Raw genomic sequence first — 15,215 nt, 5'->3', positions numbered from 1 at the left:
GCCCGTTAAGAGGCTTCAAAGTGATTTAGACAGGTTGAGTGAGTGGGCAAATACATGCCAGATGCAGTATAACATGGATAAGTACAAAGTTATCCACTTTAGTAGGAAAACAGAATGGCAGAGTATTATTTAAATGGTTACAGATTGGGATATATTGATGTACAAAGGGAACTGGGTGTCCTTGTACACAATCACTGAAAACAAGCATGCAGGTACAGCAAGCAATTAAGAAGGTAAATGGTGGGTTGGCCTTCATTGCGAGATGACTTGAGTACAGGAGCAAGGATCCCTTACTGCAGCTTTACAGGACCATGGTGAGACTACACCTAGAGTAGTGTGTGCAGTTTTGGTCTGTTTACCTAAGAAAGGATATACTTGCCATAGAGGAGTGCAGCGAAGGTTCACCAGGCTGATTCCTGGGATGGCAGGATTGTCTTATAAGGAGAGATTGGGCCGACTAGGCCTGTATTCACTGGAGTTTAGAAGGATGAGAGGGGATCTCACTGAAACATATAAATTCAGACAGGGATGGGCAGACTGAATGCAGGGATGATGTTTCCTCTGGCTGGGGGTGTCTAGAACAAGGGGTCACAGTCTCAGGATAGACGATTTAAGACTGAGATGAGGAGAAGCTTCTCCACTCAGAGGGTGGGGAAACAATAGAATTCTCTACCACAGAAGGTTGTGGAGGCCAAGTCACTGAATATATTTAAGAAGGAAATAGATTTCTAGACTCTAAAGGTATCAAGGGGTATGGTGAGAGAGCGGGAGTATGGTGTTGAGATAGAGGATCAGCCATGATCATACTGAATGGCGGAGCAGGCTCGAAGGGCCAAATGACCTACTCTTGCTCCTATTTTCTATGAAAATTGCTATCCTGAGTGCTTAAGAGTAAGTGCCGGAAATGTACCGCCTGAGATTTTGGAACTTCTGCAAAAAGCCCATTTGAACTTTTCTCGAATTTGAAAGAATTAAACAATTCTACCAGCGGATGCAAGTGCTCAAAAATCACCTCACTTAAGAAGGATTAAGAGAGGTAATGCTGTTGGAGGAGTTCAAAAATTAGCTCCCATACATCCTTAAAGCTCATGGACAGGAACAAAGAGTTTCAAAAGCCAGAAAAGCAGCCATCATAGCAGATGACTATGAATTAACACACAGTCTTCTAACTCGAAATAAACTTTGGTATTCTGTCTCTTACAAGTTAGGGAGAGATAGGATGGATGTAGATGAAACATAAATGAACTTAAGAGAAAAGGAGTGTAGGGAAAGAAAAACAGGGGAATATCCAGTATGTTCCCTGCGTGGAAAGTCTGGGCACATAAGGGAAAACTGTTGCCATTCCAAAGAAAAATCAATAGGGGGAGCTGCAGTCAAGCCAGTGTCTGTAGCCATAAAGGTGATAAGCCAGTGCTCCAATGTAACAGAGAACCTGAATATGCACAAGAACTTTTTACAAAAAAGCAAAATTACTCCTTTTGTATCTCAGGCACCAGGCAGAGAGATAACCATCCTCAGGGATGTCAGTTGACTTCAAACACTACTTATAGCAAAGGTTGCAGAGATGCCACTCAAAAGCAGGACAAATACCATGGTATTGGTAAACGGAATGCCAGTAAAGGTATCCTTATTTAAAGGTTCCCTTATTTAAAGTTTATCTACAGAGAAGTTGGTCGGGGAGAGGGGAAGGAGGGGGGATGGGGGGAGGGAGGCAAGGAAGGTGAGGGGACGGAAGAGGGGAGGAAGAGGGGGAGGGAAGGAAGAGGAGGGGAGGAAGAGGAGGGAGAAAGGAGGGGGAGGGGAGGGAAGGGAGAGGGGGGAGGGGAGGGAAGGGAGAGAGGGAGGGGAGGGAAGGGAGAGGGGGGAGGGGATGGAAGGGAGAGGGGGTGATAGGCACGAATGCATTTGCAACCATCTTCAGCCAGAGGTACCGAGTGGGATGATCGATCATGGCCTCCTCCCAAGGTCCCCAGCAGCACAGATGCCAGTCTTCAGATAATTTGATTCACTCCACATGATATCAAAATACAGATGGAGGCACTGGATACTGCAAAGGCTATGGGTCCTGACAACATTTCGGCAATAGTACTAAAGGCTTCTGTTCCTGAACTTGCTGCACTCCTAGCCAAGCTGTTCCAGTGCAACTACAACGCTGATATCTATTTAGATATATTGAAAATTGCCCAGGTATGTCCTGTCAACAAATCCAACCTGGCCAATTACTGCTGCATCAGTCTACTCTCGATCATCAGCAAAATGATGGAACGTGTCATCAACTGTCCTATCAAGTAGCACTTACTTGGCAATAACCTGCTCAGTTTGGGTTCTGACAGGGTCATTCAGCTCGTGACCTCATTACAGCTTTGGTCCAAGCACGGACAAAAGAGCTAGTTTTGTACATTATATGCTGACATAGCACATTGTTTTGCATGTATTGCACCAGTTACAGACAACACTGTGACAGGCCATAAGATCTTCCAAAACATTTTGTACTGTACTGATTTCCATTATTTAATCCATATTGGGCATTGTTTGCAGCCTCTGACATATGGAGTTAAATCTCTGTTCTGTGTACTCTGGGGTTGTAGTGGTGGTGAAATAATGGAAAGTATCTGCTCATATTTGCATTGCAAAGCTGCTTTAATGCAACTGACTATTGTGTGTCCATTGCCTACCTCTACTCCTAAATGCTTTTTTTTCTGATTTCGAATCAATTGCATGCCTTCTAATTTCAAACTTCTCCTCAGCCACATTATTTTGTTAAAATCCTGCAAAGAAGTGATGTACAGATGTTAGCTTAATTCATGAGTAACAGAATGCTAACTGTAGGATTATATAACAGTACTCGATAAAATAAAAGAACGTGGATTTATATGTTGTCTTTCATGACCTCAACCTCAAGACATCTCAAAGTGCTTCATAGCCAATGAATTACTTTTGAAATGTAATCACCATTTTAATGTACGGAAAAGTGGCAGGCAATTTCTGCACAAGATCCCACAAACAGAAATCGATAAACGATCAGTTAAACTGTGGTTGGTGGTTTTGGTTGTGGGATAAATGTTAGCCAGAGCAGTGGGAGAACTCTAGCTACTCATCTTTGAATAGTGTCATGGGATCTTTCACTTCTATCCCAAGAGGTGCAGACAGGGCCTCAGTTTAACATTTTATCCAAGAGATAGTACCTCTGATATTGCAGACCTCTTGTAGTGCTACATTAGGAGCGTCAGCTGAGATTATGTGCTCAAATCTATGGTGTGGGACTTAAAATCCACAATCTCTTGGCTGACAAGAGTCCTACCAACTGAGAACTAAGGCTGGCACTTGTGATATTCAATCTAACATCAAATAAGACTGCTTTAAGACTATGAAAGTAGGGCCAAGAGCATACCTACCTTTTATTATAATATACATTATACAACAGTTAATGGAAGTAGCTAACATCATAATCTAAAATATATAGGCATATTCATCAAATAACAAAATGAAAGAAGAGATTCTTGTCATACTTAATAAAATTTTGCTGACATTTTTTGATTTGAATGAGCTAAAAACATTTGATCCAAAGCTGTGACAAAAAATAACATTGTGTTTGCCTCTTTTTTTGAAAATTATAAATTCATTCAGAATTATAGTTATATCAGTTATAATGAAAATCACATAATCTTGTAAAAGCCAACGTGCTGATTTAAGAGAGATGCCTGCTGACCCACTGGTTGAAAAAGCACCTTAAATAACAAAATATTTTGATTACAAAGCTGTTAAAAGTGTATGTAGAACTTGAAGCATAAACTGAATGCCATTAGGAAGACTACTTGCTTTGATGACACTGTCATTATAGCAATGGCGTAAAACTGAGACCCTGTGTGTTAATAATTTGCGTGTCTTCAAAGAATTTAATGAGTATAAGCTCAGTGCACATTTCATATGTCTGCAATTTGGTATTATCGGACAATGAGACATGAGAATGGAATTCTGTTCCATGTTATCCCTAAAATAAAGCTTTTAATCCTTCCACATGAAGGCAATTCTGCTCTTTCATCTCCAAATGGAAGAGTTGCAAGCAAATGTTGGAACTACCTAAGATTTAGCAGAAATTTGTCAAAATTAGTAGAATGCATCTCACATGAGTAATGCTACTTTTATGGAAAATGCCCACACCATCCTATATCTACCAGTACAATCATGTGATCTGAGGGTTTAACAATACTGCTATCTTGTATCCTGACTAGATATTCATGTCTTTTGAATGTGTACTTCATCAATCTCTCTGAGGGTGGACTGAACAAACACTCAGGAATACAGGTCATGTTAAAAATCAATAAGCTTCTTTACTTTGCAGTTATGTGAATGTAAAAATCAGTTGTGATCAGACTTGGTGAATTTAATCAGAATAACTTATCCTTGTGTAACACTATAAAGAACATGCGATTCATCACCAGAGTTATCTCACTTGACTTAACATAATTTGAGTTTTATCTCCTGCTCCTTAAAAGGTGTCAACCTTGGCTCAGTTGGTAGGAGAAAACATTCTAAGATCTAACACAAGTGTGAAAAACCTCCAGCCTCTGCACATTGCATTGCAGTCTACAGGAACCAAAGCTGAGAAAACTCACTTTGAATTCAACTGTCCAGGGTATTGTGTGGCTTTGCCTGGGTCTGTTTAAATCTATTTGTTTTTACTGTTGCTTTAACAGGGGTGTAGTTGGAAACCAGATTAATTTAAGGGTTTCAGGAGCTATTATGGTAGGAATTTGTAGACCTATGTATGGGCTTGAAATTTTTTCTTTTGCTAATAAATGTTTTAGTTTTCTAAAAATCTGTGAAGTCATGGTTGTCTTCTTACTTCTGAATTTAGGGCACACATCTCGAAATAAAACACAAATTGCAAAACAGTTGTGACCACGTGATCAAGTTTCCCACATAACAGATGGCTCACGGAGCCCGATTTTAACTCTGTGCAAGTCAGTGGGTTCTGAATAAGTTAAAATCTCACTCATTAAATCAGGTGTCCTCTTAGGTTAATGTAGAAGATTCTTGAGCACTATTTAACGATAAGGAGGGGAGTTCTTCTCCAGTGTCTCGGCCAGATTATCTGGACATTACCTCATTGCTGTTCATGAAACGGGTTGTGCACAAATTGGCTGTTGTGTTTCCTACAATATTTGCTACACTTCAAGAGCACTTCATTGCTTGTGAAGCCCTTTGGGACACACTGACATTGTGAAAGAGACTAAATAAACACAAATTCTTCCTTTCTTTTCCTGAATTCTAACCAACCTTCTTGCGGTCTTTGTTGCCTGACTGCATTGCAAAATACAATTTCAAACTTCTCTCTAGCATGTTTGTGTTTTATATCTCACTGTTCACAGAAAGAATAGAAATCAAAATGCTTTCAGTGCAATATTATATATTCAGTGGGGAAAGCAACTACTCTAGCTCATATTCTATCACTGTACTTATGTTAAACTTGAGAGAACAAGCAATGTCCTTACAAATCTATCATTAATAGTAATTCTTCTTCCAAATTTATTCTGCAGAGAAATGATCAAAAGATCCTGAAACGTAACAAGACAATTTTTTTTTGCAGGAAGAGAGAATCTATTATTTGAATTTTTAAAATCCCAGAGTTGAGTTGTAAATCTGCACACCAGGAAGCCTTTCCAGTGATCAGTTTGGTAGTGGTAATCAGCATAATTGTTGTGGCTTTTTATTATATTATTAAAGCAGCCAGAAATGTAGCAAGACTCTACGCTTTTACATTTAAGAGGCTGTGTCTGCCAAATTGAAACATAGTGGGGGAACTAGATCTTCCACAGCAATCTTCAAAGCAGATCCTGACCCACTTATCTGTTGACAGTTCTTCCACTTTGAAGCATGGAATGTGAAGCACAGTCAACTTTTTATGTAAATAGATATGCGGAGTACTTCACGTAGCCATTTTTCATATCATATGGCCAATCAGCATGCCTATCGAGGAAACCATTAAGCATTAATGGCACATTGCATGTCCTTGAACAACCAGAAGTCTGGTCTTCTATTCAAAATGTTGTTTATCCATGTAGAAAATTTCTTTCTGACATTAGTCCTAGTTGTCTTTCACTAGTTTGAAGCTATACCTTTTATTTCACTGTCAACATTTATTTTGAACAAGTGCGCTATAATACCTTTATATGCCATTTACCTGTAAAGTTCTCTTTACTCTTCTTTCAATGCTATTTTTGTAGCACACAGCCAATTTGTTTAAGAGCATGGACAATTTCATTACTTTTTTACATGGTCAGGCACATGTGATAACTTAAAGGGGCTAACTTGTGCATTATGCCTGGGAAGTTTAGGGTTGCTAAAGGAACATTTCTAGTGAGCACCTGTTTCCCCAGTTTATCATTATAGTTCAATTGCCTCCTGTCTAATCTGGTGTAACTCTCAATCTATTGAGTAGTTCAGTGTTTTAGCAGAGTTCCAAATCAGCACTCTTAAGGTGGATGGACATCAAAGCAGACTGGCTGTTTCATAAGGTAATTGAATATTTATCGCATGGGTCAAGGGGGGGGGGAGGAAATTTAATTCCCATGAAAGGATGGATTGGGAGTTGGGGGGGCGGGGGTGTAGGGCAGCAAATATTTTGATTTTTCAAGCAACCGTGTAACCCATCTGCAAAGCATGTTTAACAGAAATAGTTTGATGCCAGCGAGAAAGCTACAGGGATTTAATTATTGTAAGCGGATGAATAATTATTGGTGCAATTAACATCCCTAGGAGACTTTAAAGAGGTATTTGCAAATTGTTTAACATAATTCCAAATTTAACTTGCGCAACACTTAATCCTGGGGCTCAGAAAACTGGCCAGGGAAATGGAAGAGAATTGGAGAAGCATTTCAGTTGGGTAGTTAAATTTGTCATTGTACCATCTGAATAAAAGCTCACTTAGTAGGTCATAATAGATTTCATGCTGAATAACGAGCCAAAATTAGTTAACAGCCTAATAGTGAACATTATTGACTGGAGTTACACAGCAGGTGCAGGAAATAGAAGTCAGAAACATGAAGGGTCCTGAACCTGCCCCTGGAAGTGGGGGCCCACGGGTTTCATGGGACTGACCCCTAATTGCTATGAAATGGATTTGGCGGCCACATAACAGTCACGGGGGTGAAAACAGAGGAGAGCCAACTCAAGCGTAGGACCAATTTAAACTGACCACAGCAGTCACTACTGTGGCAGCCGTTTCACTGATGTTGCTGCAGACTAAAAGGTCACAGTAGACTTGAATTACACAATATACTGTATTTTATGATCAGGCCACAGGTCCCAGCAGTCACACTGGTCAGTCAGCTGAACATGATCACACAGAGTATGGCCAATTTACTTTGGGGAAGTGTGGGGCCTGTCCAATTAATCAGCTGCTATAATCAGCTGGGGACAGTTCGAATGGATCCCCTCTCATCGTTTGACTGCAACAGGTTTTTTTCAAAAGATATACTTTCCAATTCAGTGAGTGTTTAGCTATTTACGCACTGTGATCAAAAGAACCAGACTGGTCGTCTTGAGTTCAACAAAGAAAGAGGTTAGCTTTATTATACTTAAACTGATTTATTAGATAATAATATACTCTGACTTTCTCTCACATTCGCAAAGTTCACACAAGCACACCAATAGATTGGTCATCTTAATTTATACTTTCAGAGAAATAAAAGGGTATACAGTCCGTAGTTTGGTGACTCAGTTGGCTTCAGGTTGAATTTGGTGATCTTGCGACTTTCCTTCGGTGGTCTCAATGCTTGATGGCTGATTTGGCTGTTTTCCTGGAGATGGTAGTGATGGGCTGATTCTTCTAAGAAGTCTTTTTCTGCAGCAGGGACACCCCTGGACAGTCATGGTCAGCAAACAGGATTCGAAGCTTGCAAGGTGGGTTGGAGAGAAGGAAAGCGGCACCCTACCTGGCTCTTTTCTCATCAGCATCTTAGCTGTTTGTTCTCTTACTGAAGAGAAAGCAGAAGTTGAAACACACCCTGTTACATGGCTGTCACCCAGTGTTTCAAACATGGCCTTGTTATGACATGGCAGGTGCTGTGTGCCAGGCAGATCAAATCCACAAGGGAAACTTGACCATGCTATTACAATGCTTTTGCAATTTGTATTTATTACAAGAAGATTTGTGCACTGAAATCAGAAGTGGTGAGTCCACTAACACCTTTTGATATTTTAACTAAATTAAAACATTTATCAACAAAAAAAGTTCAAGCACGTACATAAGATTACAGTTACTTAATAATATAACAAATCCCAAAATTCCTAATTAACCTCACTCCCAACCTCACACCCTCTATAAGGCAACAGTCCAAAATAGATTTGAAAATTAAATAGCAAGCCAGCAAGTTGCCCATAGCACCCACTTGACTGTGGAATTCTGAAAGCTTTCCTCCACCTTTGGTTACTGGACACAGCAAACTTCTGCAAAAGTGGCTGGAGGCTTTTCCAAGGCTGTTTTGTATGGTCCTCTTAGACCTTACATGGTTCCCCACAACATAGCCTTCTATCCTCTCTATCTATGTTTCTCTTTCTTTAATCTATAAATTCCATAGTTCTATACGTCTTTGGAAATTTACTTTTCCCATAATATAAAAATCTTTAATGTTGCCAATATGGTCAATACCTTTGGGAAAAATAAACACTGCTTGGCCTTGCTTATCTTGTTAGTTGAAAACATCTTATCATCCCTTTGAAACCTATACAGCTCCTTCACTTATCTAAAAATGCAAATTTCCTTCACACACTACATGCTAAGCCCTCACCCATGTTTACTCATTAGTATTTCAAATGCCTTCTACCCCTAACTTCTTTTGATAATTTCAAGATTGCAGTCTTTCTGACTCTACATCAATTAAATCAGCTACACAAACAACCATCTACACCCACACCCATAAACCTACTTTACAGTAAACCACAATATAATGAAAAAATGTTAATCAGTTCTTGTCTGAGAATCCTCTCAGCCAGTGTCACATTGTTCAAGTGGTTCAGTTTAGTACATTCCCATTGTGGCTTGATAAGTTCATTTCTGGGAAACCGCTGTTGAATACCCCAGGTGATTGCTTTGATGTCTTGCTAATACCGACAGGATATGTAGCTCACTCATATTCTCCTGAGACCATCCTTCTAGATGGGTCTTAGGGGATATGGTGTCCCCATCTCAATGGGTTAGAATGTGGTAATGCAAATTGGGTAGTCATCTTTGTCGCAAACTCAAGTCACAATTTTAGTTTGCATTTCAAAAAAAGTCTCTGCTTTTAAAAGTTCAGTTCGGTTTTCTAGACGTTGGATTCCCCAGCACTCTTCAGCAATGCAGTTACTGTCACGCTGGTGGGTAGGTGCTTGCAATCAGATTCAGAGTCTGGAGCAGCTGACAGAGGCTGAGAGAGGCAAGGCCACTGACAGTTGGAAGATTGCGGGAGGCGAGGTCCATGCTGAGCCCCACGCTGATGACGTGATTCTGGAGTTATTGTCATCACAGCAACTGCTGCAGCAAAAAGATGAGGGAACATCTGGCAGAGACTCCAAAAGCTATGTGCACCGCTGCAAGGAAAGTGGAGGAATCCATCCACTGTATCAAATACCTTTTGGAAGTCCATGTAATCCATGTAAACAGGGTTACCCTCATCAACCCTCTCTGTTACCTCTTGAAAAAACTCCAGCAAGCTTGTTAAATACAATTTTTTCTCAACAAATCAACGTTGGCCTTCCTTAAGCAACCAGCATGTGTCCAAGAGACTTGATTTTGTGCTGAACTTAGTTTCCCCAACAAAGCTAAACTGGCTGGCCAATAGTTGCTGGTCTTATCTTTACACTTTTTTGAACAAGGGTGAAACATTTACAATTCTCCAGTCCTCTGACACCATCCGAGTCCAAGAAAGACTGGAAAATTATGGCCAGTGCCTCTGCAATTTCCACGCTTACTTCTCTCAGTGTCCTTGGATGCAATCCAATCTTGGTGCCTTATCAACTTTAAGTACAGACAGCCTATCCAGTACCTCTCCTTCAACAATTTTAAGTTCTTCTAGTGGATTAATTATGTCCTCTTCCATCATGAACTAGGTAGCATCTTCTTCCTTGGTAAAGACAGGGGCAAAGTATTCACTTAATACCTCAGCTATGCTCCCTGCCTTCACATGTAAATTCTCTTTTCGGTCCCACTCTTCCTTTTAATACCCTTTTACCATTTATATGCCTACAGAAGGCTTTGGATTCCTTTTTATGTTAGCTGCCAGTCCTTTTCATACTGTCCCTTTGCTTACCTTATTTTTCACTTCCCCTCTGAACCTTCAATATTCAGCCTGGTTCTCAGTTGTATTATCCACCTGACATCTGCCACAAGCATGCTTATTCTTCTTCATCTTACTCTCTATTACTTCCAACACTCAGGGAGCTTTGGGTTTATTTACCCTAACTTTCCCTTTTGTGGGATGTAACTTGATTGTGCCCCAACCATCACTTCAATGGTACAGCACAATGCAGCAGAGAGAGAGACAAGGTGACAGAGGACGAAACACGTGGAGTCTCCACCAGATCCTCGTCCTTCTTAGGTCAGCAGGGAGCTACAAGTATGTCTTGCAGGAGAGGAGTGGCTGCCTCTGATTCTGGGGACTCCTTTTATAGTGCTCAGAGTGTGCACAGCAGCTCTTCAGCCTTTCTGCCAAGGACACCAACACTAAGTCACCTCAATGACAGAGAGGGCTCCTGCAGCATGATCAGCAGCCTGCCTTTACATCAGCTTCAAATGCAGGGGTACCACCATGAAGATAATTAAGAAGGGAACCTAACTGCACTTGGGCTTCATGGGTGTTTGGATTTTGTACGTGTGAAGGCTTGTTTTTGTCATGTCGCCCAATAAATCTTTGACGCAATGCTGTTGATCACCCTTTCAATTCTTGCTGCATTGTTAGATCTCATTTATACCCTTGATCCCTCAAAGGGTTGTTAGTGATGGACAAGGCTGCATCTGGTCAGCTCCTCAGGTTTGTCAATGTGCCCTTTGAACCTTGGTGCTAGGTGATGGAGTGCAAGAAGAAGGAGGCTACAGCAGGATTGCAAAAAGGTGAGGCTTTATTGCACTAATTGTGAAAGGGCATCAGGGTCATAAGAAATGGATACGTATGAGATTATACTCAGCTTCCCTCACACATCTCTCATTTTCCCTTGCCTCTGATCCAAGGCTCCTTCGACAGCACCTTACAAACCCACGACCACTACCATCTAGAAGGACAAGGGCAGCCGATAGATGTGAATACCACTACCTGGAAGTTCCCCTCCAAGTCACTCACCATCCTGACTTGAAAATATATTGCTGTTCCTTCACTGTCGCAGGGTCAAAATCCTGGAACTCCCTTCCTAACAGCACTGTGGGTGTATCTACACCACATGGACTGCAACGGTTCAAGAAGGCAGCTCACCTCCATCGCCCCAAGGGTAACTAGGGATGGGCAATAAATGCTGGCCCAGCCAGCGAAGCCCACATCCCATGAATGAATAAAAAAGTTATATAATTTGCTTTGCAGCCTCCTTCACATCCTCCTCATCAGAGGAGGAGTGGTGATTGATGATGCCCTCATTATTCAAGGCCTCCTCGCTTTGCAGTGCAAGTTTGTGCATAACATAGTAGACCACCATAATACACGAAACCCTTGCTGGGTCATTGCACAATCTAGGCAGCGGAATCTCCTCATCATCAGTAAAATGGACTGCTCAATAGTCGCTCAAGTGGACTTGTAACAGGAATTGTAACTCTCCTCTTTTGCAGCATATGGCTTCATCAAAGGCATGAGCAGCCATATCTTCAATCGGTAGTCCTTGTCTCTGAGAATCCATCTCTGAACATGGATAGGCACCTGTGAATGCTGAAGTACGTATGCATTGTGGTCGTTTCCCAGCTACTTGGCACACATCTGAAGGATTTGCTTTCGACAGTCGCAGACTATTTGGCTTTGATGGAATGGAAACACTTTCTGTTGATGAAGACACCTGCCTGGCCTATGATAGCCTTGATGGCCACCTGCTTGCAGTCTATCACAAACTGCACCTGGAAGAATCCAGCAATGGCCCCAAACCCAAATGATCTCTCTGCCTGACTGTGTTGATGCAGTAGCACTTGTAGCAGCTGGTCTGTTGAACAGTGTGTTGGTCACTTCCTTAATGAAATAGAGGGCTGCAGCCTGGGAGATTCTATACCTGGTCCGATGGATCCCTGGGAAAATCTAGAGGCATAGAAGTTGAGCGGTAAGATGATCTTCAGAGCCATGGCATTTGGAACCCACCAACCCTCACAGGTTGCAGCTTGCCCTGAAGCACGGCATAGAGATTGGTGATGGCCTCCCTGGAAAGCTTCAGTCTGTGCCAACGCTGCTGCTCGAACAACTGGAGATTGTTCAGCCTTGAACAGTAGGCTCTTGCCCAGCGATAGGCCCTTCTTCACACAGGAGGCAGATGTCACACCTCTCCACGCCCTTCTCTAGCATAACCACCTGGAGGGTGGCCCACTTGTTTGTAGTCTTGATAGACCCTCGCTGGTGTTTGGCCCTCCCTCCTTCAGAGCTGCTACATATCCAAGTTTCCTGATGACACAAAGATTGGCAAAGTGACTATGAATTTGATATTTCCATTCCGATTGAGTGGGAAGGAGGGAAGACACTTATTTCCAAAATGTCATCTGTGAAGTGGACTACTTATGTGGGCCACTTAGAGTCCTCTACCTCTTCCTTGCATTTTGCATTCCATTGTCCTACAAGGGATGAAAGAACAAACCTGAGGGTAAGTGATCAAAGGTGCAGTATTCATCCAGTGGAGCCAGGGCATTTTGGGAGGATGACTATGAGACGGATGCATCATAATGCAAAAGGATTGGGTTGAGTGGTAATGGTGGATTCATAAAAGAGCAAGTGATGAACTGCATAAAAAGTGAGAGCTGGGTGCTGCTGAGTGAGTGTGAAGATTAATGTGATGGAGTACACTTAGTGAGACAGAGTGATAGATGGGGGTTGGAGATATGGTTGGATCAGCAAAAGGTCATTAAACCACTTCCTACTTTGCAATCAAGATCTAGGCACAGTGGTCCAGCTGCTCACCTCCTCAGCTACCTCCAAACATGCCTTCTTGATGAGAGTAACAGATTTCTTGCTCCCATTGAGGGGGAAACTGGGTGCTGCCCTCACTCTATGTCCACCCAGCCTTAACATCTCCAATTTCTATTTGTGCCCTGTCCCTTTAATGACAGCTGAGAATGCATTATGTGGTTGCACATCACGCCCAGTGTGCAGCCTGCAGGTGTGAAACCAGAACTCAAAATTAAATGGTACGATTAAGCTTAGATCGCAGATTCCGATCCACATATTTGATTTCCAGGTTTCATCCACATAATTCCATTCCACCCCAAACCTGAAAGCTACCTTCATATTAATTGGTCATTGACTTGGGAATCTGGGACACGAATACTAAAACAAGATGTTCTCAGTTCAACAAATGCATACAAGAACATCACAATATGATTTTTTTTGTTTCACTCAAGATTTAGTTTGACAAAACTGGCTAAAAAGAGTAACTATAAGGTTTTATTAGCTTTCCTAATTGTTTGCTATACCTGCATACTAACCTTTTGCGACTCATGCACTAGGACACCCAGCCCCCTCTGCATCTCAGAGCTCTTTAATCTCTTACTATTTAGACAGTATGCTTCTTTTTTTTCAAAATGGACATTTTCACATTTTCCCACATTATACTCAATTTGCCATATCTCTGCCCTCTTACTTAACCTATCTATGTCCCTTTGTAGCCTCTTTATGTCCTCTCCACAACTTACTTTCCTATCTTTGTACAATTCAGCAAATTTAGCAATCATACCTTTGGTCCCTTCATCCAAGTCATTTAGATAAATTGTAAAAAAAAAGTTGAGACAGCAGCCCTGATCCCTGTGGCATACCATTCATACATCTTGCCAATCAGAAAAATAAACATTTATGCCTACCCTCTGTTTCCTGTTAGCCAATCTTCTATCCATGTTTTTATTTTCTGCAATGCGACACCTCATCAAATGCTTTCTGGAAAGCAAAGTACAGTACATCCACTGGTTCCTCTTTATCCACAGCACATGTTACTTCTTCAAAGAACTCCAATAAATTGGTTAAACGTGCTTCCTGTTCACGAATCCATGTTGACTCTGCCTGATTATAGCAGGGAACTTAGATAACTTCAATGTCTTTAATAATAGCTTCTAACATTTTCTCTATGACAGATGTTAAGCTAACCGGCCTGTATATTCCTGCTTTCTGTCTCCCTCCCTTTTTGAATAAAGCAGTTACACTCGTTATTTTGCAATCTAATGGAACCTTTCCTGAATCTAGGAAGTTTTAGAAAATTAAGACCCAATGCATCAACTATCTCCATAACCACTTCTTTTAAGACCCTAGGATGAAGTCCATCAGGACCCAGAGACTTGTCAGCCCGCAACTCCAACAATTTACTCAGTACCACTTCCCTGGTGACTGCAATTTTCCTGAGTTCCTCCATCCCTTCAGTTAGCATAATTCTTTTATATTTTAAATTTTATTTTGAAAAATTAGTTCATTTACAAATATAGCAATTTATAGTATTTGAATTTACAAGGTATAATGTTTTAATTTTGTAACTAACAAGAAATGTAGTACAGAACCTAGCTTTTAGATTGTTTGTAATAGTAAAATCTTGTTTCATTTAAACAGTTGCACTTCTCAGTGAACGCAACTACAACGTTAAGTGAGGAATTATTGAAACGCTCTTGCCAAGCGCCTTAAAGGCGCTATAGAATGCAAGTTGTTTTAAACATCTCTTTCTTGCATTTGAAATCTGCTGGTTTAAAATGTTTTTTAACTGCCTCTTTTAGCTGAAGTCTCAGACGCTCCTTAAACACTTAGCTAAAACTTTTCAGAAGACACCGACTAACAGCCGTTCAAGAGGATATAATTAAAAGTCGGCGGATTTCCTTGGATTTTTTTTTAAAGAAGCACCTGCTGGTCCGCCGAATGAGAAGTTCCATATCAACTCTTGACAGCAGAACAGCTCGTTCGCGCCACTACTACCCCAGCCACCTAATACAGCAGCCCTCTGTTACAGGGAAACAATGATTAAATCCCACTTGCTGTATTGAGAAACTCACTACTTTGCTTCGGAAACGTTCGCGCGCTCCTTCCATG

The 15,215-nt window shown here is 41.3% G+C and overlaps 1 long non-coding RNA gene across 1 annotated transcript; it reads right to left on the bottom strand.

Annotated features, from left to right (window-relative positions):
• Positions 1-3,374: 3,374 nt before the first annotated feature.
• LOC121284025 lies at positions 3,375-14,070 on the bottom strand. The gene is made up of 2 exons (XR_005944422.1): positions 14,012-14,070; positions 3,375-7,979 (listed from the first exon to the last, which is right to left on the bottom strand). It is a non-coding gene; the product is annotated as an uncharacterized LOC121284025 (long non-coding RNA).
• Positions 14,071-15,215: the final 1,145 nt, after the last annotated feature.

Source organism: Carcharodon carcharias, chromosome 11, assembly GCF_017639515.1.
Source record: "Carcharodon carcharias isolate sCarCar2 chromosome 11, sCarCar2.pri, whole genome shotgun sequence".
NCBI classification, from domain to species: Eukaryota; Metazoa; Chordata; class Chondrichthyes; order Lamniformes; family Lamnidae; genus Carcharodon; species Carcharodon carcharias.
This window is presented reverse-complemented; position numbering and strand designations above follow the sequence as displayed.